This window comes from Oryctolagus cuniculus, chromosome X (assembly GCF_051225735.1).
Source record: "Oryctolagus cuniculus isolate XC-2025 breed Fujian yellow rabbit chromosome X, ASM5122573v1, whole genome shotgun sequence".
Lineage (NCBI taxonomy): Eukaryota > Metazoa > Chordata > Mammalia > Lagomorpha > Leporidae > Oryctolagus > Oryctolagus cuniculus.
This window is the reverse complement of record NC_142888.1, coordinates 81,427,763-81,451,589: the sequence shown is the minus strand read 5'-3', so window position 1 is coordinate 81,451,589 and position 23,827 is coordinate 81,427,763. Positions and strand designations below refer to the sequence as shown.

At 42.4% G+C, this 23,827-nt stretch overlaps 1 long non-coding RNA gene across 1 annotated transcript in view; it reads right to left on the bottom strand.

The window, feature by feature from the left end:
* Positions 1-21,802, bottom strand: part of LOC149119685 (uncharacterized) — a 31,516-nt gene extending 9,714 nt beyond the window's left edge. The window contains exon 1 of the long non-coding RNA XR_016227952.1: positions 21,693-21,802. This is a non-coding gene — a long non-coding RNA (uncharacterized LOC149119685). The remainder of the gene's footprint in view (positions 1-21,692) is intronic.
* Between the last annotated feature and the right edge of the window lie 2,025 nt (positions 21,803-23,827).

The window sequence follows — 23,827 nt, the reverse complement described above, 5'->3', positions numbered from 1 at the left end:
TGCCTCTCACCAATTTGACTGATAAGCTACAGGAGCTGATCCTGCTCCTGCTTGGAGGAGAGCAGCGTGCTCGGCATGTGGGCAGCAGAGTTGGGATTGGTGGAAGAGGACTATAAAGGAGGAGAGAGACAACATGCACCAGGGACATCTGAAGGAACACCTGAGCAGCCCCCGAGAAAGCCGGCCGGCGGTGTGCCACTCCTCCGCGGAAGCGGGGAAAGTGGCAGGGGTGCCGCCCCTCCACGGAGGTGGAGGGGCTGGCAGCTAACCTGGGACGGCGTTGTTCCTCCACGAATGAGGGAACAGCAGCTAACCCGGGAAGGGCCGAGCAGCAGAAAGAACAGCTCAGGGTCCTGTGTCGTTCCTCCGTGAATGGGGGAGCGACACTTTGAATGTCAGAGAGACAGGGGGAGACAGAGAGACATCTTCTATCTGCTCCATCTGCTGGTTCACTCCCCAAATGGCTAGGTCAGGCTAAAGCCAGGTGCCTAGAAATCCACCCTAGTCTCCCACATGGGTAGCAGGGACCCAATTACTCGGAATATCCTCTGCTACTACCCAGATGTATTAGCAAGGAGCTGGATCAGAAGTAGAGCAGCTGGGATTCAGGACTCTGATATGGGATGATACGCAATGCCATTGGCACAAGCAGAGACTTAACCCACTGTGCCACAATGCCATCACTCAGCGCTTTCTTTTATTGTGGTAAAACATATATAACATAACATTTGCCATCTTATACATTTTTGTATACATTAGTTAGTATTAATTTTGGACACACTGTTGTACAACAGATCTCTAGAACTTTTTCTTCTTGCAAAATGGAAACTTAATACCTATTAAACAACATATCACCATTTCCCCTCTCTCCAGCTACCAACAACAACCATTCTACATTCTGTTGCCAAGTTTGACTTCTTTAGATATCTCCTAGTGGATACAGACATGTTTGTCTTTTTGTAACTGGTTTATTTCATTTAGCATGATGTCCTCTAAATTCATCTATCATTATAGTATATGACAAGATTTCTTTTTTTAAAGTTGAAAAATATTCTATGGATATCTGTATCTTCAATTCATTCACTCAGAATGACTTTTTTGCTTCTACATCTTGGCTATTAATAATTCTGTAGTGAACGTGGGTGTGAAAATTTCTCTTTGAGGTCATGTTTTCAATTCTTTTGTATATATACCAAGAAATACAGTTGCTAGATCATATGGCAATTCTATTTTTATTTTTTTTAAGAACTGTTATTCAAATTTTCCTAGTGGCTAGATCATTTTACATTTCTACAAGGGTCATAATTTCTCCATATCCTTGCTAACATTTATTTTTATTTTTTAAATATTTATTTATTTATTTATTTGAGAGAGAGAGAGAGAGAGAGAGACTGGGAGAGACTGGGAGAGACAGAAACAGAGAGGTCTTAGAGAGCTCCCATCCATTGGTTCACTTCCCAAATGCCTACAATGGCCAGTTGCTGGGGTAGGGCTAAAGCCAGGAGCCGGAACTTTTCCATGTAGATGACTGGAACTCAATTATTTGAACCATGATTGCTGGCTCCCAGGGTCTGCATTAGCAAGAAGATGGAGTCAGGAGCAGGATAGGAAAGTAGAACTTAGGTACTCTGATGTGGAATACAGCCATCTTAACAACTAGACTAAATGTCCATTCCAACTTTTTTTTAATAGTGACCATTTTAATAGATGTAAGGTGATATCTCATTGTGATTTTAACTAAATTTTATTTAGTTAGTTAGTTTACTTGAAAGATGAGGTGAGAAGGGCAGGGAGAGATCTTCTAGCTACTGGTTCACTCCCTAAATGCCTGTAACTGACAGGTCTAGGAAAGACCCAAACTGGGAAACAGGAACTCAATCTGTGTCTCCCCTGTGGGTGGCAGAGACCTAAGTCCTTGAGTTACTACCACTGCCTACTGTAGTGCGCATTATCAGGAAACTAGAATCAGAGTCTCAACCAAGACTTGCTTGACATCAGGCATTCTGATATGGGGTGTGGGCATTCCAAGTGGTATCCAAACCACTGTGCCAAATGCCTAGCCCATTTTGATTAGCCCTAATCAATTTTGTATTACGAGAAAGACAAAGATATTTGGAAAACGAATGTGTATTTAGAGATTGATATACAGTAACTTTATGAATATCTAGTAGAAGAGAAGATGGGAATTTTTTCTAATTCTATTTTATCTCCCCTTTGTCCCCAATTGTATCCAACCAAGCAGCAGATGGCTAAAGCACAGGTACTCACTACTGAGTTCTCCCTCAACTGCTTTAAAGTGCCCCTCATTTGGAAAGACTTGACCTACAAAGCATCTGAAATAGCATTGTCTATAGAATAGTTTTCCTTGGTTGATGTGCAACAAACCATTTTTATTTTTTAAAATCTTAGGCAGCTCAAACATATAAAGGCAAGCCACTTGAACATTGTAGAAGGGAGTTTAAACCTTCTTCAGAGTTTGCGCAGAGCATCCTGCATCAGATCATTAGTTGCACAGAGAAATTCAAGTATTGATCTACCATATCCCTAGAAACCTTCTGAAAATGTCAGACATTTAAAGAAAGTATACTAGCAAAAATACAATGCTTCAAGAAAATGATTTTCTTGAAGATAACGTAAATTTCTGGTAGCATTCAATTCATTGCAGTTGCCATTTGCTCAGAATCTCCACATGGAAATGGAGGTGACTTCTGCCCTTCCCTTAGATCAACTACTTGCTGCTTTTTTGAGAGTCATTTTTATTGTGTATTCTCAATGTATTTTTCTTTTACTGTAAAATGGGTGAAATGGCACCTCTATCTATACACTACAAAAACTTTTAACAACAAAGAACATATGCCGTGTGTCTCTGAAAACAACTAAGAAATATCAGGGAGACCTTGTAACATGCACTTCTGTGTGCATACTCTCTAGAATCTGGCATATTTGGCTTTGAATTCCAGCTTTGTTTCTTAGCTGAATGACCTTGGGCAAATTATTGAAGTTTGCTGGACCTTATTTTCCTCATGTATAAAATATAAATAATTGTATTACCTATCTCATAAGACTTCTTAACGTCAAAGTTGATTTGCATTCTGATTTTAGCTCTACTGTTAGACCAGTACCAAAGTCAAGAACTGGTAGTTGGCAGACCACAGTTTGAATAACACCGAACTAAATAAGCCTAAGAATTTCAGACTTTTAAGCTACTGATCTTTGTACACCATCCATTCTCTTCTTCTCCTTTAACTTAATGATCACTGCCTTCAGGACATCTGAAACAATAAGCTCCGTGGAGAAGAAAAACACTATTAATTTGATCAGGAAATTGTCCAGCAGAGCATCAATCTCAACTCCTGCTAAGGCTGCAGCTTTCTTGAGATGGCTTCTGCTGGAGGACAGAGCCTCTTGCTTTCTCAGTTCTTCAAGGCTCTAAATTACAGGAATTTCAGTAATCTTAAGTTTCAGGCCAAAAGCTGAAAGCATTTTTCCTAGTACATTTACATTTACTTCCGAATCTACAGTCTGACTTCATCACACTCTCATAGAGCTTTCCTAAAACTCATAAGAGGAGCCAGCATACGCCAGCCTTTGAAATTTCCTACAGTTTTTCTTTTTTTTTAAAAAAAAAAGATTTATTTATTTACTTGAAAGGCAGGGTTACAGACAGAGAGAAGGAGAGACAGGGAGAGAGGTCTTCAATCCACTGATTCACTCCCCAAATGGCTGCAATGGCCAGAGCTACAATGGCCGATCTGAAGCCAGGAGCTTCTTCTGGGTCTCCCACGCAGGTGTAGGGGCCCAAGCACTTGGGCGATCTTCTGTTGCTTTCCCAGGTCATCAGCAGGGAGCTGGATTGGAAGTGGAGCAGCAGTGGGATTCAAACTGGAACCCATATGTTATGGTGGTGCCTCAGGCAGATACTTAACCTACTAAGTCACAGTGACAGCCCCCCTATCATTTTTCTTAATGCTAATAACCTTGATTGACACTTGGTTTACACTCTAGGGAATGTCAGATAAAAGTCTCAACACAATCACAACCCTTCCAGATTAAAATGAGTGTGTCTCCAATACTCATTTTCCCATCTTTCCAACTCAGATAATACTTCACTTTTTAAAAAAGATCTTTTATTTATTTCTTTGGGAGGTATAGTTACAGGCAGAGACAGAGAGACTGAGAGAAAGGTCTTCCATCCACTGGTTCACTCCCCAAATGGCCACCATGCTAGGGCTAGGCTGATCCGAAGCCAGGAGCCAGGAGCTTCTTCCCAATGTGGGTGCAGGAACCCAAGCACTTGGGCCATCTTCCACTGCTTTCCCAGGCCGTAAGCAGAGAGCTGGATCAGAAGAAAACCAGCTGGGACACAAACCGGCACCCATATGGGATGCTGGCACTGCAAGCAGAGGCTTAGCCTACTATGCCACAGCTCCAGCCCCCAATACTTCATTTTTTTTTTTTTTAGAAGATAACCATATTTGCCTCCCTCCCTTACTCAAACCACTCTCTTTTTTTTATCTTTTATTTAATGAATATAAATTTCCAAAGTACGACTCATGGGTTACAATGGCTTCCCCCCCCATACCGTCCCTCCCACCCACAACCCTCCCCTTTCCCACTCCCTCTCCCCTTCCATTCACATCAAGATTCATTTTCGATTATCTTAATATACAGAAGATCAGCTTAGCCAATACTTCATTTTAAAATTTTGTTCTTTGCAGTACCATTTTTTGATACCAATTACTGTAAAGGTAAGAATTCTTAGACAACAACAGAGTCCATTCTACCTAGTTTGAAAATTCAACCGTGCTTAGTTTAATGTTATTAGATAACCTTCAGAATTGCTGGAAGACATGTTCCTAGACATGGAACAAAATAGATTAAATGCCTAGGAACAACTCAATAGAACTGCCTTATGAAGGATGTCACTATTGGCACAGGCCCTAGAACCATGCTTCTGCTATAATTGAAAAACAACTGCCTCCTTTGATGTAACAGTTTGTACTATTTTGCTATAACAATATGCCTGAGGGTGAGTACTTTATAAACAAAAATGTTTATTTAAAGCACAGTTCTGCAGACTCAACACCATGACACTAGCTTCTATTTGGCTCTGGTGAGGGCCTAACAGTGGATAGCATTACAATGATGGGAATATGTATAGAAAACAGCACATAGTGAGACAGGGAGCCAGAGAGCAGGGAGGGGTCAGTTTTATTCTCTTGATAACATCTCACTCTGGTGAGAACTTCTTTCAAGAGATAATCACAAATGCCTTGGAAGGGCAATGACCCCAATGACCTAATTATCCACCACCTTAACACTGCCACACTGAGAACAAAGTTTCCAATATAAAATCTCTTGAGGCACAAACCGCATGAAAACTATGGCCATGGACAATTCCAGAAGAATGAAATGCCTTTTCCAGTAGATTTCTCAGTAGGTCCAGTCTCCTTGGATTCTCTTTTCCAGGTCTCACACCTACAGAAACTTAGCTCCAAGAATGAGAAACAGATTTCAGCAGGAAGTGTATTGGGGAAGAGTTGAGTGATCCGATCTATATCATCTACCATACACTAGTCTTTGCCTTCTGACCTGTCAAGAAGAAGGGGTGTATCTATTCCTTTTCTTTTTTTTTTTTTTTTGACAGGCAGAGTGGACAGTGAGAGAGAGAGAGACAGAGAGAGAGGTCTTCCTTTGCCGTTGGTTCACCCTCCAATGGCCGCCGCGGCCAGCGCGATGCGACCGGCGCACCACGCTGATCCGATGGCAGGAGCCAGGAGCCAGGTGCTTTTCCTGGTCTCCCATGGGGTGCAGGGCCCAAGCACCTGGGCCATCCTCCACTGCACTCTCGGGCCACAGCAGAGAGCTGGCCTGGAAGAGGGGCAACCGGGACAGAATCCGGCGCCCCGACCGGGACTAGAACCCGGTGTGCCGGCGCCGCTAGGCGGAGGATTAGCCTAGTGAGCCGCGGCGCCGGCCTCTATTCCTTTTCAAAGTGAGTCTCTTACATTTTTGGCCACACACCTTCTTTAATCTTTCAGGATGGGACTCCATTAATTGTTGCTTAATTTAGTATCAGTCTCTCCTCCACTATCTTCTTTCCCTTAATCCAAAATCTATCCTCACTTACACCTTCCTATAAAGGTTCTTGCTTTCTCTTTCTTCTTTAATTTGACAATATCAAATTTACAGATTACCTGTATTAACTATTCAACCCATAGCAATCTAGGCAGGTCAGGGCAGACAATTTTTCCTTTAAAATCTGAATGAAAAAAACATTTTATTTTGCCTGACTTCATCATAATGTAGACAAAACAGGAATTTATGTGATTTATTAGGGCTTGATAGCACGAACATACTAAGATGCACTATAAATTTTAGGTTTAAAGTATACAAAGTGTAATTGGGGCAATACCTACGGAATTGTTTCCACCAGCCTTGATTTATGTTTTCTGGTCTTTAAAAACAACTTTTCGGGGAACGTATTTGGATACAAAAGCTATACTGCCGGGACTGAGCAATGGGTTAAGCTGCCAATTGTGCCCCCTGCCTCGAATATGGGCGCCAGTTTGGGACTCAGCTGCTGCACTTCCCATCCAGCTCCCTGATAATATGACTGGGGAAGCAACAGAAGATGAGCCAAGTGCTTGTGTCCCTGTATCCACATGGCAGACCCAGATGAAGCTACTGGCTTTGTCCCAGCCCAGCCCCAAATAAATAAAATTGATCTTTTTTTAAAAAATTACATTGCATATTAAAGGATATGGATAAATTTAGAAGCATGTGGGTTTTTTTTAAAAAAAGATTCATTGATTTAGTTATTTGAAAGGCAGAGAGAGAGAGAGATACCTTCTATTCTCTGGTTCACTCCCCAAGTATCCACAGCAGCCAGGGCTGTGCCAGGACAAAGCCAGGAGCTAGGAACTCCATCCTGGTTACCCATGTGGTAGGAAGTGATCTTATAACTAAGGCCATTATCTACTGCTTTCCCAGGTACATTAGCACGGAGCTGGATTGGAATCAGAGCAGCCAGGACTCAGTATGGTATGCTGGTGTTGCAAGTGGTGACTTAAACCACTGTTCCACAGTGCTGGCCCAAGCATCTGGTTTTATCAACTGTTATCTATCCTCATACAACCATTAAATATACAAGAAAACATAAATTTTAGACAACTTACCACCATCCTTGCAAACTACCATATTTCAGGTGACAAAGACTGTACTTCATTAAACCTTATTCATAAGGCCGGCATTGTGGTATAGTGGGCTAAGTTTCCGCCTCTGGTGCCGGAATCCCATATGGGTGCCTGTTCAAGTCCCAGCTGTTCCTTTTCCAATCCAGCCCTCTGCTATGGTCTGGGAAAGCAATGGAAGATGGCCCAAGTGTTTGGGTTCCTGCATAGATGTGGGAGACCCAGAGGAGGTTCCTGGCTCCTGGCTTCAGATCACCTCAGCTCTAGTTGTTGCAGCTATCTGGGGAGTGAACCAATGGATGGAAGATCTTTCTCTTTGTCTCTCCCTCTTTCTATCTATAATTCTACCTCTCAAATAAATAAGTAAATAACCTAAAAAAAACCTTATTCAAGCTACCGGACCATCTATGTCATCTATGCACTTCCTTGTAAAATCCAGCTTTAGCAAAGAATCTTGCTAAGTCATATTGGCAAGAGCTCCTTACCCTCAATATCTGATCACTCTCAATAGCTGGTCAGGCTATCAATCTGTCTGATAACCCTGGCCCGTTTTTAACAAGAATCTTGTCAAGTCATCTTAATCAGTATCTTCCTTACCCATAATGTTTGCTTTAGTAATTTTGCCTACCCTGTCCCTTGCCTATACATTACCACTTGCCCATGCTATATTCAGGGTTGAGACCAATATCTTTACCCCAGTACAAAATCTCACCAAGTGGCCCCTATGTTGCTATGATCTTGAATGAAGCTTTTTTTTTTTTTTTACTATTCTCTAACATGTGTCTTTGAATAATTTTTCTTTAATACACAATGTTGATAAATATTCTCTGCCTAAGAAACTAGAAAGCCCCCTTTTTTTCAGTTACTGAATATTGCAAGGGCCATGTGATCAGCAGCTGCTTCTGCAATATAATCTCTACTAACACAGTATAATGATTGATAGGATGATAAATCATGAATTCTGTAGCCTAGGTAATTGGCCTGAAGTAGAATATGATTAAAATGTATACTTTTAGATTGACCTTGTTAGAAAGGAAAAAAAAATCAAAAGTAAGATTCCACATTTAGTCCTACTAAACTAATAGTCATTAATTAAGTAAAACATTTTCGGCCAGCGCTGCGGCTCAATAAGCTAATCCTCCGCCTGTGGCGCTGGCACACCGGGTTCTAGTCCCGGTCGGGGCGCCAGATTCTGTCCCGGTTGCTCCTCTTCCTGTCCAGCTCTCTGCAATGGCCTGGGAGTACAATGAAGGATGGCCCAAGTCCTTGGGCCCTGCACCCGTATGGGAAACCAGGAGAAGCACCTGGCTCCTGGTTTCGGATCAGCGCAGTGCGCAGGCCGCAGTGGCCATTAGGGGGTGAACCAATGGAAAAAGGAAGACCTTTCTCTCTGCCTCTCTCTCTCACTGTCCACTCTGCCTGTCAAAAAAAAAAAAAATAAGTAAAACATTTTCTTGAATTATGCGTTTGTCATTATAATTCTTTTCTTACTAGAAGGGGAACATTTTGGTTCTTGAATTTTTGGTTTAGGGATACTGCTATGGTTTGCATATTAGCTTAGATGTTAAATGTTACCAAAGGCTCATAGGCTTAGTTTCCAGTCTTATGGTAAAGATACTAAATGGGTGGAAACCTCATCTAATGACTGTATTTGGATGTGAAGACTTTGGGAGGTTATTGTATTGGATCACTATAATATGGGGGAACTAAACAGGAAGATTAGGTAGGAATAGTTGAGATGGAATATTTTTTTCACAATTACTGCCTAGCCCTGCATTATAACTCTACCGCCTTCCCTGTCAATCTAGTATGCTCACTTTCCCATGATGCACCAGTATCTCATCTGGGACCAGGAGGAAGGAGATGCCATGATGGCCATGTGGAAGTTAAGCTCCGTATGGAGGTACCATGAAACTTCCAGAAATCCTCAAGCACAGTAAACTCCACCCCATTTATATATTCAATTACGGCACTACTCTGTACCTCATAAAAGGGAATAATAATGTGAAAGCCATCCTTCTTTTGCTCTTGGCTTCTGGGCCATGCATGTGGATCCTTCTCTGGTCTTCTCCTACTCTCTCTCCTTGTAGACATCTCTCTAGAAACAAAAAGCTGCAACCAGTGTGCCACACAAACCTGGGAAAGCCACTGATATCAGCATGCAGGCTTGAAGAACAGCCACGTGGGCAGAGACCAGCAGAGCCATGGTGGCATGGAGGCCTCCACCAGTACATCAAAGGATGTCTCAGACAACTTGGAAGTCCAGGCAGACACCTGGAGCAAGGGCAAGCTACTGCAGATAAACTCCAATAGGGCAATACCAAAAGGAAATATGTGGTTAAAGCTGGGGCAGAGTCTCCACAAGTTCAATGTCCAGGGGATCTGCAGAGATGAGATTCCAGCCTGTGAGAATTAATAAATAATAGACTGTGAGCAGCAAAGTCATAGAAGTAGGGCTACCCAAACCCTTGGGAACTCATCACCTGTCACAGTATGGCCAGAATGCCACACATGGAGCTTTAGGGTTTCATGCTTCCTCTGAGGGATTTCAGTCTTGCCTTATTCTGAATAATCATTTCTACTTGGTAGTTACCCATTTTTGGAACAGAAATATATACCTTTCCTATCCTACCATCATATCTCAGAAGTATGCAACTTTTGCTTTGTTTTGTTTTGCTTTGCTTTTACAGGAGTTTACAGCCAAGGAAGTTTACTTGAGTCTCAGATGAGACTTTGGACTTTTGAATAAAGTTGGAAAATTAAGATTCTGGGACTCTATTTTTTTTGACAGGCAGAGTGGACAGTGAGAGAGAGAGACAGAGAGAAAAGTCTTCCTTTTTCCATTGGTTCACCCCCCAATGACCGCTGCGGCCGACGCACTGCACTGATGCGAAGCCAGGAGCCAGGTGCTTTTCCTGGTCTCCCATGTCTTTGGGCCATCCTCCACTGCCTTCCTGGGCCACAGCAGAGAGCTGGCCTGGAAGAGGAGCGACCGGGACAGAATCCGGCGCCCCGACCGGGACTAGAACCCGGTGTGCCAGCGCCACAGGCGGAGGATTAGCCTATTGAGTTGCAGAGCCGGCCCAAGACTCTGGGACTCTTCAGAGTGAGTGCATTCTGCATGGTAAGGTGCACATGAAACTTTGGGAACCAGGAGCAGAATGCTATTGTTTGGATATTAGTTTGGTTGTTGAATATTCCTCAAAGACATATTTGTTAAAGGCTTGATCCCCAAAGTTTATGTCAATGATACTCCGAAGGTGAGAACTTAATTCAATTATGATGTTTGGAGGTAGGGCCTTTGGAAGGTGACTGGATGGAATTGGGCTGTTAGAGTGGAATACCATGATTAAGTCCTGATGGCTTTGTAGGCAAGCACATAGAAATAGAGATGAGCCATGTGGTGCTCAGTGCCACCTCAGGACTCTACTAGCAGGAAAGCCCTCGCTAGAGACCAAACCAATGCAGCCCTCCCAGACTTGGACTATAAACCTCCAAAACTGTGAACCAAAATGAACACTTTTCTTTCATACACAGTCTGTGTCAGGTATTTCATTGTAGTGAGAAAAAGCTGACTAACATGCAAGTGTGCCAAAATCTTTATTAAATAAAAATGACATGAAATAAACTATATGTATGCCTTTAAAAGTCTTAAAGTATACAATTTTTTAAATCTTAAAAAAAATTGTCTTTAAAGATTTTATTTTCATTTATTTGAAAGACAGATACACAGAGAGAGGGAGAGACAGAGAGAGACAAAGATCCACTGGTTTACTCCCTAGATGGCTGCAATAGCCAGGGCCAGGCCAGGCCGAATCCAGGAGCCTGGAACTTCATCTTAGTGTCTCGTGTGGGTGCAGAAGCTCAAGCACTCAAGCCATTTTTCACTGCTTTCCCAGGTGCATTATGCTCCAAAAAGGGATATTGGTGTTGCAGGTGGAGGCTTAACTTGCTGAGCCACAATGGCAGCCCCTAAAATTCTGTTTTTAAATCAAGATACATAACACAGATTACAGTGCTAGTTGCACTGTGAATATACTAAAAGCCATTGAACTGTGACTTGAATTTAAATGTGATTATATGATATATAATTCTCTCAATAAAGTTATGGGGGAAGACATAGATAAAGCTCCATTCATTAATAAGGGAATTCAAACATAGAGCAATGAACAGGAAGCTGAAGCTGCAGACCTACAAGGTTTTGGGAGCAAAAACATGGTATGGAGGGGCCAGCACTGTGGCGTAGTAGGTTAATCCTCTGCCTGCGGCGCCTGCATCTCACATGGGCTCTGGTTCTCGCCCCGGCTGCTCCTCTTCTGATCCAGCTCTCTGCTTTGACCTGGGAAAGCAGTGGAGGATAGCTCAAGTGCTTGGGTCCCTGCACCCGCATAGGAGACCCAGAAGAAGCTCCTGGCTCCTGGCTTTGGATAGGTGCAGCTCCAGCTGGGGAGTGAACCAGCGACAGAAGACCTTTTTGTCTCCCCCTCTCACTGTCTGTAACTCTACCTCTCAAATAAATAAAATCAAAAAACAAAAAAACATGGTATGGAGTCAGAAAGCAACTCAAATAAGACAGTTTTCAAGCATTCACTTATAAGAGGGGTTGGAACCTCATTCACGGGGTGAAATGAGGGGTGAAAATGACGGTATTGAGTTAAGCTTCCTTCTCCGATTAATTTAATACTGCCCGGGGTTACAGTCAGTAAACATGGCAAAAAAGAGTGGTTACAACTGTGCAGGAGAGAATACAGCCAAATTGTGCACTGATGCGGAATTGAGAGTCTCATAGCAAAAGATCTATGAGCTGCCATGTAGAAGAGCTGGTTTTAAATGGGGAACCGTAGGGACCTGATGGCAGCAACCCCAAAATTACATATGTGGAGTGGGAAGAGTGGACAAGGTTAAAAAGGCATGCTGACTCGAGAAAAGCTTTCAGAGCAAGATTGCAAACATGTGACAACAGTTTACTTTTTATATTTATTTATTTATTAAAAATATTTTACAAATTTTTAAATTTTTTTGAAAGGCATAGAGGCAGAGAGAGTCAGAGATACAAAGAAAGACAGAGACATATACACAGAGATCTCTCATCTGCTAGTTTACTCCCCAAATGCCCACAACAGCCAGGGCTAGGCCAAGAAAAAGCCAGGAGCCTGGAACTTAATTTAGGTCTCCTACATGGTAGTCTTCCATGATATAAAGTAGCAGAAAGCTAGAATCTCAAGTGGAGCTATGGCATGAACACAGGCACTCCAATATGGGATGTGGGCATCTGAAACAGCACCTTAACCTCTGTGCCAAATGCCTGCCCCATGGCGAAAAAAAACAAACTCTGAAAATGGTTAACAAGCTCAATAAATGGGAGAATTTAAGTGCGAAATAAATGTGAGTAAGAGAGCACTTACAAAAGATTTTTAAAGACCCACAAAGAGATACAGTTTGGAATAATATTCATGCAAAAGAGAAGCATATTTTGAAATAAAATTGGGCAGAAATGAATAAATAATATGAATCAAGATAAGTTAAAGTATAAAGTGAATACAATAAATGAGAATAGGTAATAAAGGAAGACACAGATGAGAAAAATTTACCGAACGTGCAACATCAGAGCTTTATGTACAAAACATAGATTAAGGAGCTCTACCATAAATCTATTAGGGGTGCATTAGTTTCCTGTGGCTGCCATAACAAATTATCTCAAGCTTGATGGCTTAAAACAGCAGAAATTTCTTCTCTTATATATCTAGAGCTAAGAAGTTCAAAACCGGCTGGCGCTGTGGCTCAATAGGCTAATCCTCCGCGTTGCGGCGCCGGCACACCAGGTTCTAGTCCCGGTCAGGGCGCCGGATTCTTTCCCGGTTGCCCCTCTTCCAGGCCAGCTCTCTGCTGTGGCCTGGGAGTGCAGTGGAGGATGGCCCAAATGCTTGGGCCCTGTATCCCATGGGAGACCAGGATAAGCACCTGGCTCCTGCCTTTGCATCAGTGCGGTGTGCCAGCTGCAGCGCGCCAGCCGCGGCGGCCATTGGAGGGTGAACCAATGGCAAAAGGAAGACCTTTCTCTCTGTCTCTCTCTCTCACTGTCCACTCTGCCTGTCAAAAAAAAAAAAAAAAGTTCAAAACCAAGGTACCAGCTGTGCTGTCGCCTCTCAAAAAAATAAAAGAACCTTGTTTTGCCTTTTCCAGTTGGCAGCTTCTAGCTTCCCTGGTTTATGGCTGCATAATTCTAATCTCTGCCTCTGTCTTCACCTGGCGTTTTCCCTTTCTTCCCATATCTCTCCTCTGTGTCTTTTATAAGAATGATTGTCACTGGATTTAGAGTTCACCCAGATAATTCAGGATGGTCTTCAAAGATTCTCTCTCCAAATAAGTCTCATTCACAGGTTCTGAGGATTAGGACATCAACATATCTCTTTGGAGGCTGACATCCAACCCTCTACAAGGAGAAATAAAATGAATAGCAGATAGGCAATATTTTAGAAGATAATGGCTAGACATCTTCCAGAATAGAATGAAGACAAAAATCCTTATATCAAAAGTGCACACCAAGCGGAAAAAGATAAATAAAAAAAGACTCTACATCTAGACACACCATAGCGAAAATGAAGGATATTTAAGAAATTAATCTTTAAGTTTTATCTATTTGGAAGGCACAGTGTGTGTGTGTGTGTGTGTGAGAGAGAGAGAGAGAGAGAGAATCTTTCATCTGATGGTTCACTCTAAAATGGCCACAACAGCCAGGGCTGATCAAGCCAGGACTGGGACAGGCCAGACGGGAACTCCATCTGGGTCTCCTACATGGGTTGCAGAGGCCCCAAGCACTTGGACCATCCTTTGCTGCCTTCCCAGGAGAATTAGCAGAGAATTGGAAGCAGAGCAACTAGGGTTCCAATCTGCATTACAATATTGGAGTGCAAGTGGAACTTAACCCACTATGCCACAATGCTGGCACCTAAGAGATTAATGTCATCCCCCAGAAGACAAATATACGTTTTCCCTGATTTGTAGAAACAAATATACATAATATACAGAGTAAAAAATTGTAATATACCTGGGCAAAATTGACATTTTGAAATTTATTATTGTTTATAGCCCTGTCTATATTCCTGAGGAACAGCAGCTTTTCGACCTACTTATTGAATTCTTTATTTAATGGAGGGTTAATCTCATAATAATAAAGTAAACAGAAAGTATGTCATTGCAGAAATTAAAAGAAAAGAAAGAAAGTAAGGAGGAGAGAGGGTGGGAGTGAGGAAGGGAAGGAGGGTGGGTAGGAAGTATCATTATGTTCTTAAAACTGTATACATTAAATGCATGAAATTTGTTCCCGAATTAGAAAATTATTGAAAACCAACCAGAAAGAAAGCCTAAAGTACTTAAGAAAACTGGAATGGCAGCAATTATTTTCATCAGCTATGCTATCAGCAGACAATCCGATGGTACCTTCTAAATTATGAGGGAAAAGAACTGCCAACATATATTCTATATTCAGTTTAACTATTATTCAAAGTGAAGTTAAATATTTTAGGGCAGATAAATATAAAAAATAGATTATTCACAAATATTTTCCAAAGCTATTATAACAGGTACTTTAGCAAGAAGAAAAATAAATCCAGAATGAAAATGTCAGAAGAAACATGAAATGGAAGAAAGTTGAGATGGAACAGAAAGAAATCAGCAAGTGAAAAAAAAAGTCAGGGAACTGGAAAAAAATGAAAGGAATGTTAGGTACATAAAACAGGGGAGAAAGAAAAGAGGAATATGGGGGAGGAGAAAATCCTTTTCAAAAGCAACAAAGAAAAATGCCCTAAAAGTGAGAAAATCCTTTGTTCCAGCAATTCTACCTCTAGGAATTTGTCCTAGGAAAATAATTAAGGACAGATGTTAATATTTAGCTGCACAGCATATTATCATTTAAAGATTAACAATAGATGATTTGATATGTAAATTAGGAATATCAAGATAGTAAAATATTATGTATAACACCAAAAATAATGTTCTATGTAAATATTTGGCAAGTAAAAATTTTATAATATATTGTTGAGTAAAAAGAAAACTGATTGCAAAACAGTATAGACTGTATGATCCAATATTTGTTTAAATATCCATGTGTGGGGGTCTGGTGCTGTGGTGCAGTGGGTTAAAGCCCCAGCTTGCAGTGCCAGCATCCCATATGGGCGCTGGTTCAAGTCTCAGCTGTTCCACTTCTGATCCAGTTCTCTGCTATGGAAAGGGAAAGCAGCAGAGAATGGCCCAAGCCCTTGGGCCCCTGCACCCACATGGGAGATGTTAGGAAACTGGCGCAGTTTCAGCCAGGTGGCCACATGGTCCAGCTACCTGAGCCAGGCTCCACCCCCATCCTAATGGGATTCACTGCTCCTGCTTCCCTGCCCACCCTCAGGCAAAGTTTTAAAAGGGCCTGTTCCTGAACACATGCTCTCTACCCTCTTGGCCCTTCTCTCCTGTGCTCTCTTGGTTCCTCTCTCTAGCCTCCTCCTCTGGTCTCTTGGCTCTCTCTCTCGGCTCCTCTCATCTCTCTTCTATCCTTGCTAGCTCCTCTCCTCTCTCTTTCTCTCTTACACTCTCTTTCTCTCTCTTTCCCTTCGCTGCCCCTTCACTCCGGTCTGTAGGGTGTTCCCCAATAAACCCTTTCCCTTACTCCGGTGTTCAGTGTGTTTTGCGACGGCTAACATTAATACATAACAGGAGACCCAGAAGAAGCTCCTGGCTCCTGGTTTCACATCGGTGCAGCTCTGGCAGTTGCAGCCATCTGGGGAGTGAACCAGCTAATGGGAGACCTTTCTCTCTCTCTAGATCTCCCTCTCTCTGTAACTCTGTCTTTGAAATGAAAAAAAAAAAATCCATGTGCGGGGCTGACACTGTGGCGTAGTAGGTTAAACCTCTGCTTGCGGTGCCGGCATTACATATGGTTGCTGGTTCAAGTCCCGGCTGCTCCATTTCCAATCCAGCTCCCTGCTAATGTGTCTGGGAAAGCAGCACAGGATGGCTCAAGTGCTTGGGACCCTGCCACCCAAGTGAGAGATCTGCAAGAAGCTCTTGGCTCCTGGCTTTGGATCCACCCTGCTCCAGCCATTGCTGCCATTTGGGGAGTGCACCAGGGGATGGAAGATTCTCTCTCTCTCTCTCTCTCTCTCTCTCTCCCTCTCCCTCTCTGTAGCTCTTCCTCTCAAATAAATCTATAAATCCTAAAAAAAAATCCAGGTGCATATAAATTGTAAAACATTTGGAAGCTTTTAAATTAATTTAGTTAATACTCTACTGAGTTTGAATGTGTTTAAAAATTTTATTTATTTATTTGAGAGAGAGAGAGAGAGAGTTACAGACAGCGAGAGGGAGAGACAGAGAGAAAGTTCTTCCATGTGCTGGTTCACTCCCCAAATGGCTGCAACAGCTGGAGCTGAGCTGATCAGAAGCCAGGAGCCAGTAGCTTCTTCAGGGTCTCCCATGCAGGTGCAGGAGCCCAAGGACTCGGGCCATCTTCCACTGCTTTCCCAGGCCACAGCAGAGAGATGGATCAAAAGAGGAGCAGCTGAGACTAGAACCAGTGCCCATATGGGATGCTGGTGCCACAGGCAGAGGATTAACCCACTGTGCCACAGCGATGGCCCCTGAATGTGTTTTTTAGAGATTTATTTATTTATTTATTTGAAAGGCAGAGTTACAGAGAGAGAGTGAGAGAGATTTTCCATCCACTTGTTCACTACCCAAATTACCACAACAGCCAGACCTGAGCCCATCTGAAGCCAGGAACCAGGAGCTTCTTCCCGGTCTCCCACGTAGGTGCAGGGGCCCAAGTATTTGGATCATCTTCTACTGCTTTCCCAGGCACATTAGTAGGGAGCTGAATCAGAAGTGGAGCAGCTGGGTCTCAAACAACTGCTTGTATGGCATGTCAGTGCCACAGGTTACCCACTATGCCACAGAGCTGGCTCTGAGTGATTGTGTGTGTGTGTGTGTGTGTGTGTGTGTGTGTTTAAGATGTATCTGAAGGCCGGCGCCGTGGCTCACTAGGCTAATCCTCCACCTTGCGGCGCCGGCACACCGGGTTCTAGTCCTGGTCGGAGCACCGGATTCTGTCCCGGTTGCCCCTCTTCCAGGCCAGCTCTCTGCTGTGGCCAGGGAGTGCAGTGGAGGATGGCCCAAGTGCTTGGGCCCTGCATCCCATGGGAGACCAGGATAAGTACCTGGCTCCTGCCATCGGATTAGTGCTGTGCGCCGGCTGCAGCGCGCCAGCCGTAGCGGCCATTGGAGGGTGAACCAACGGCAAAGGAAGACCTTTCTCTCTGTCTCTCTCTCTCACTGTCCACTCTGCCTGTCAAAAAAAAAAAAAAAGATGTATCTGAAAGGCAGAGTTAGAGAGAGAGAGAGAGAGAAATATCCTCCATCTACTGGTTCACTCCCCAAATGGCTGCAAAGGCTAGGGCTGTGCCAGGCTAAAGCCTGGAGTCCGCAATTTCCTCCGAGTCTGCCATGTGGATGCAAAGGCCCAAGATCCTGGACCATCTCCCAAGATCCTGGACCATCTTCTGATGCTTTCCCAGGCACATTAGCAGGGAGCTGGATAGGAAGTGGAGCAGCCGGGACATGAACCAGGGCCCATATGGATGCCAGAGTCACAGACAGAAGTGTAACCTTCTAGACCATTATGCCTGCCCTGAGTCTGAATGTTTTTAAAATTTTTTTGATATGCTTGCCAGCTGTATTTCTATTTTCTCTACAATGAATACATACTGCATATCTAACATTGTTTTATCTTTAATTTTAACATAACAGAGTAAACTTTAAAATAGTGTGTTTTTTCCTCATACTACTTGTTGAACTCTTTACTTACTGTAGGGTTAATCTATGAGTGTAAAGGAAACTGAAAATAAATCTTTGTAAAAATTGAGTGGGCATAGGAAAGAGAGAGAGGAGGAAGAAGAGTGGGAGTGCAGGCGGGAGGGAGGGTAGGGTGGAAAGAATCACTATGTTCCTGAACATGTATGTATAAAATGCATGAAATCTGAATACCTTAAGTAAGATTTAAAAAATAATAATTTTAGCTGATAGCAATTAGAATTGTCTATTGACTCCTTCAAGTCTCCAAAGTACTCTGTAGTTGTAAACAGAGATGAATGAATGGCTAAGATATTTTTTATTAGTCTCTTGTTTTCTACTTGTATGAGTTGCTGTCAGGTATTTTATTATCCATAGCATACTGTAGATAGATCTGTTATTTACTACTTCTTTAGGAATTACATTAATCATTTTTTAAAGATCTACTTATTTATTTGAATGGCAGAGGTACAGAGAGAGAGGGAGAGATAGAGAGAGAGAGAGAGGTCTTCTATTTCCTGGTTCACTCCCCAAATAGCCACAATGCCCAAGGCTAGGCCATCATGAAGCCAGGATCCTGGAACTTCATCCAGGTCTCCCAAATGGGTGGCAAGAGCTCAAGCACTTGGACCGTCTTCCACTACTTTCCCTGGTGCATTAGCAGGGTACTGGATAGGAAGTGAAGTAGCCAGGAATGAACCTGGAACCCATGTAAGATGCTGGCATTGCATGTGGCAGCTTAACTCAGTGTGCCACAACATTAGCCCCACATTAATCATTTTTATAGAGAGAGAGTGACAAGGATTAGGGTTATAAAATATGCTTAAGAAATAAAATATTTTAACCAAATAACAAAAATATGTGAAGAAATAACAAAACCCAAAATTGTTTATCCATTCATCCTATCTAGCATCATACAGTCACAGAATCCATGGTGGGCAAGGGTGATCATGGTATATGAAAAATATATGAAAAAGCATTGTGGCACAGCATTTTAAGCAACGATTTCTGACGCTGGCATCCAAAATCGGAGCACCAGTTCCAGTCCCCACTGCTCCACTTTTGATCCAACTTCCTGCTAATGTATCTTAGAAAGCAGTGGAAGATGGCCCAAGTTCTTGGTCTCTGCAGCCCACATAGGAGACCGGAATGGAGTTCCTGGCTCTTGGCTTCAACTTTTCCCAGGCCTGTCTATTGGTAGCCATTTGGGGAGTGAACCAATGGATAGAAGCTCTCTCTCTCTCTCCCCCAGTCTCTCTCTCTCTCTCTCTCTCTCTCTCTCTCTGTTGTTTTGCCTTTCAAATAAATGAATAAGTATTTAAAAATAAGACAGAATTGATATGAAATTTTTCAAAATGCTAATGCTATGATGGTTTTCAAAATACTCTTAACCAAGTTACCATAACAAAGACCTCAAATTATTCCTGCGAATTATTTTCTTGTTTGTTTGTTACTTGTTTATTCGAGATCTATCTATTTACTTTTGGGGGCACTACTTAGAGGAAAATTTATATTCCCATTATTGTATAGAAAAATATCACAAATCTAGCAGCTTAACAAAAATATCCATTTATTTCCATGAGTCAGGAATGTGAGCATGTATTGACTGAGTTTTCTGATCATAATCTCACCAGGTGGAAATCAAGGTGCTGGCCAGGGCTGAGGTCTTGTCTGAGGCTCTTGGCTCTTTTTCGAGATCACATGGTTCTGGGTAGAATTCATTTCCTTGCAGCTATTGAACTCACAGTGCCTGTCTTTAAGGCCAACAGAGGCATGTCTTCTATTGTTTCATACATCCTCTAAGTGCTCACGTGATTAGGTCAGGCCCATCCAGGGTAATCTCCCTTTAGTTTAACTCAAAAGCAACTTGTTAGGGATTATAATTCCATCTGCAAAATACATTTTGCCCACAGGTCAACAGGGCCCACATAATCAAGGGGAGAGTATTTTTTAAACAAGATTTTTGAATGGCAGAGTTAGAGAGAGAGAGAGAGAGAGAGAGAGAGATCTATCTATCTTGTATCTGTTGGTTTACTCCTGAAATCACTGTAATAGTCAGTGCTGGGCCAGGGTGAAGCCAGGAGCCTGGAACTCCATCTGGGTGTCCCATATTGGTGCAGGGGCCCAAGGACATAAGCCATATTCCATTGCTTTCCCAGGTGCATTAGCAGGGAGCACCCAAATGGTATGCTGGCATTGCAGGTGATGTCTTTACCTGCTATGCTACAATGCCAGCCTTGAGAGCATTTTTAGGTGTATTTATTTTCATTTTATTTGAAAGGCAGTTACACAGAGAAAGAGAGAGAGAGAGAGATCTTTAATTTGCTGGTTCACTCCACAAATGCTTGCAACAAGTAGATCTCCAGGCCAAAGCCAGGAGCCTGAAACTCAGTCTGAGTTTCCCCCAGGGGTGGCAGGGTCTCATGTACTTGGGCCATCATGAGCTGCCTACTAGAGTATGTATTAGTGAGAAGCTGGATTGCAAGGAGAGGAGCAAAGTCTGAATCAGGCACTTTGATTTGGGATGCATGTGTCCCAAGTGGCAAGTAAACAAGTATGAAATGCTCAGCCGAGGAGAGAGTATTTAATCCTTATCTAAGATTCTGTATCTTTACTTCCTAACAATGGAAACGGGGGAAATGTTAATTCTCCTTCACAGCTAATTATTTCAGATGTGCATCATGAATCAACTTCTTTTCTGATTCCGTAATTCCACTTACCAGTTTGGTGTGTGAAATCTGGCTACTTAAATACACCGACATTACTTATTTATTTTTGCAGGCTGAAAGTTGGACTGCCAAGGAAATAAATCAAATATAGCCTTTTGAAAATTGAACCTATTATGCTAAGCTAATGTATCCTCACAGAGAAAAAGAGCAAAGCACTTGGAGCTAATAGAATTGGCTGAACAGTGGGATTTTTAGAAGACCCTGAACCATTTTCTGGCTGACCTCCCCCATAGCATAAAGTAACAATAAATCTGAGTGGCATATGAGTCATACAGACTTATACAACCTTGGCATATACTAGTCACACTCATAATGTTTTACAGAGTATTTGTTATTATTACATTCAGCTTGCAATGTGCAAACCATGCACTCACAAATGAAATTGAATATTGGATGAGTTTTTCAAAATTGATTGGGGTAGTAGAAGGTAACCACAATGTTCCCTAGCAACAATAACATTGCCTGATTTATGAATGCTAGCATTAGCCAGCAGAATCACACAAAGCAGCCCTGATGAAATTTAAGCTGACAGGAGCACCATATTGTTGTATGCGGCTTTTGTTTTGTTTGCTTTCTTCTTTAGGACCTTCTGACTTGAAAATAGGATCTTAACTGCTTTTTAAATTTTATCAATTTTCAAAGAAGTCTAGCAGTACTTTGAAAACACCTTAGCAGTCATCAACAGAAATTATTTGTATTATTTATTTTTTTATTTAAAAAGCAGAGAGTGTGTGTGTATGTGTGTGTGTATGTGTGTGTGTGTGTGTGTGTGTGTGTGAGAGAGAGAGAGAGAGAGAGAGAGAGAGAGAGAGAGAAATCTTCCATCTACTGGTTCACTCCCAAAAAATGCCTGCAACACCACCAGGGCTGGGACAGGACAAAGCCAGGAGCCTATAACTCTACCTGGGTCTCCCAAAAATTATGTACAAGGACTCACCTACTTGAGCCATCACCTGCTGCCTCCTGGGATCACATCAGGAAGAAGCTTCCAGGAGTAGAATCAGGCAATCTGAAAAGAGATGTGGGCTTTCCAAGTGGCAGATTCAGTTGCTGTGCCACAAAGGCCCACTCAAACAGAAATTATTAGGATATTTTATGCCTTAGTACATCACTGTTTGCTGAATGTGCCTGGTGAAATCTTGGATTATATTTAGAAAGCTGGTTTGCTACCCATGAATAGACATGCTTGCATGTGCCAAGTCTCAAGCATGAACTAATCAATTAGGCATTAAAGTTACAAACATAATTAATCCACAATTCCTGCCTCAGAGGACTTCACAGTCCAGTAAGGAAGACAGATACAGAACAAATTAACTACCATATAGAACATATAACACACACATAAACAAAGTGCTATGGAAAAACAAAAGAGTGTTTCAGAAAAAACAAAGAAATGGATAATGAAAGTGGAAGAAGGAGGTCAGAGGAGGTAACTTATGAGAAGGGTCAAAGAATTACCAGGCAGAAGAGGAGGGAAGGGGCATTTCCATTACTGGAAACAGCTTCAGTGAAATGTATGAATACCATCTCCTGCATTGCAAAAAAAAGTACATTTTATTTCATTAGCATTACAAAAATATTCATATTTTCTTGAAGTGGTGAATTTGGTTTCACATTTTAACAGGTCCATAAGCAAGATGCTTTTAAGACCTTGAATGTAGAATTAAATAGATATGTATCCGAAACCAGGTCTAGCCATGGCTACCATCGGTACTTTTAAAAGATGGTAAACTTGATATGGCAATTTTTTTTTTTAATTTCAGGACAACTGAATAGCAACCTCCTCCAGTATTTCTTCTTGAAAAAGATTTATTGGCTGGCGCTGCGGCTCAATAGGCTAATCCTCTGCCTGCAGCGCCGACACCCGGGGTTCTAGTCCCGGTCGAGGTGCCGGATTCTGTCCTGGTTGCTCCTCTTCCAGTTCAGCTCTCTGCTGTGGCCCGGGAAGGCAGTGGAGGATGGCCCAAGTGATTGGGCCCTGCACCCGCATGGGAGACCAGGAGGAAGCATCTGGCTCCTGGCTTCGGATCAGAGCGGTGCTCTGGTCGCAGCTGCGCCAGCCGCAGTGGCCATTGGGGGGTGAACCAACGGAAAAGGAAGACCTTTCTCTCTGTCTCTCTCTCTCTCACTGTCCACTCTGCCTGTCAAAAAAGAAGATGTATTTATTTTGTAAGTCAGAGTTAGTTACAGATTTACAGAGAGGGGGGAGGGAGGGAGGAGGAGGAGGTGTAGGAGGAGGGAGGGAGGGGAGAGAGAGAGATTCTATCTGCTGGTTCACTCCCCAGATGGCCACAATGGCCACAGCCAGCCTTGGACCAGGCTGAAGCCAGGAGCTTCATCCAGGTCTTCCACATGAGTGCAGGGGTCCAAACACTTGGGCCAAATTTTGCTGCCTTTCTCAGGACATTAGCAGGCAACTGAATAAGAAGTGGAGCAGCAGGGACTTATACCTCTCTACCACAATGCCAGCATCTCCCTCAGTTACTTCAAAAAGCTATCAAGTGAGGTATAAAAGGATGATTCTATTTTCTGAAAGTCTCTTCCAGATATATTGGTCTAGATTTTTTTTTTACAACAAAAATCCATCTTCAGTTCTATCAGTGTTAACATTACTACATGAAACTAGCTCCAAATTGTTTTTGTTCTGTAAAATGTAGCAGATACAGCTGAGGCCATACTGGATGTGTTCCATCTCATTTTACTTCCTCCTTTTCAGTGATGACAACTACCACAAATTTAGTTGATATCATCCCCCTACTGGTTTTTAGTTTATTTGTACTTATGAGTGGTTCCATAAACAATGTATTCTGTTGTGTTTTCAAACCTTAAATAAATGCCATGATATTGCATATATTTATTTTGCAATTGTGCTTTTGATTCAGTTATATATACTTTTAATAAACCTGTTTCATTTCATTTCATTTCACTTATAGCAAAAAGTTTCTGTAAAGAAAGAGGGAGAGACAGAGAGAGGCAGGTCTTCCATCTGTTTGTTCACTCCCCAGATGGCCACAATGGCCAGGACTGGGCCAGGTCAAAGCCAGGAGCCAGGAGCTTCTTTCAGGTCTCCTA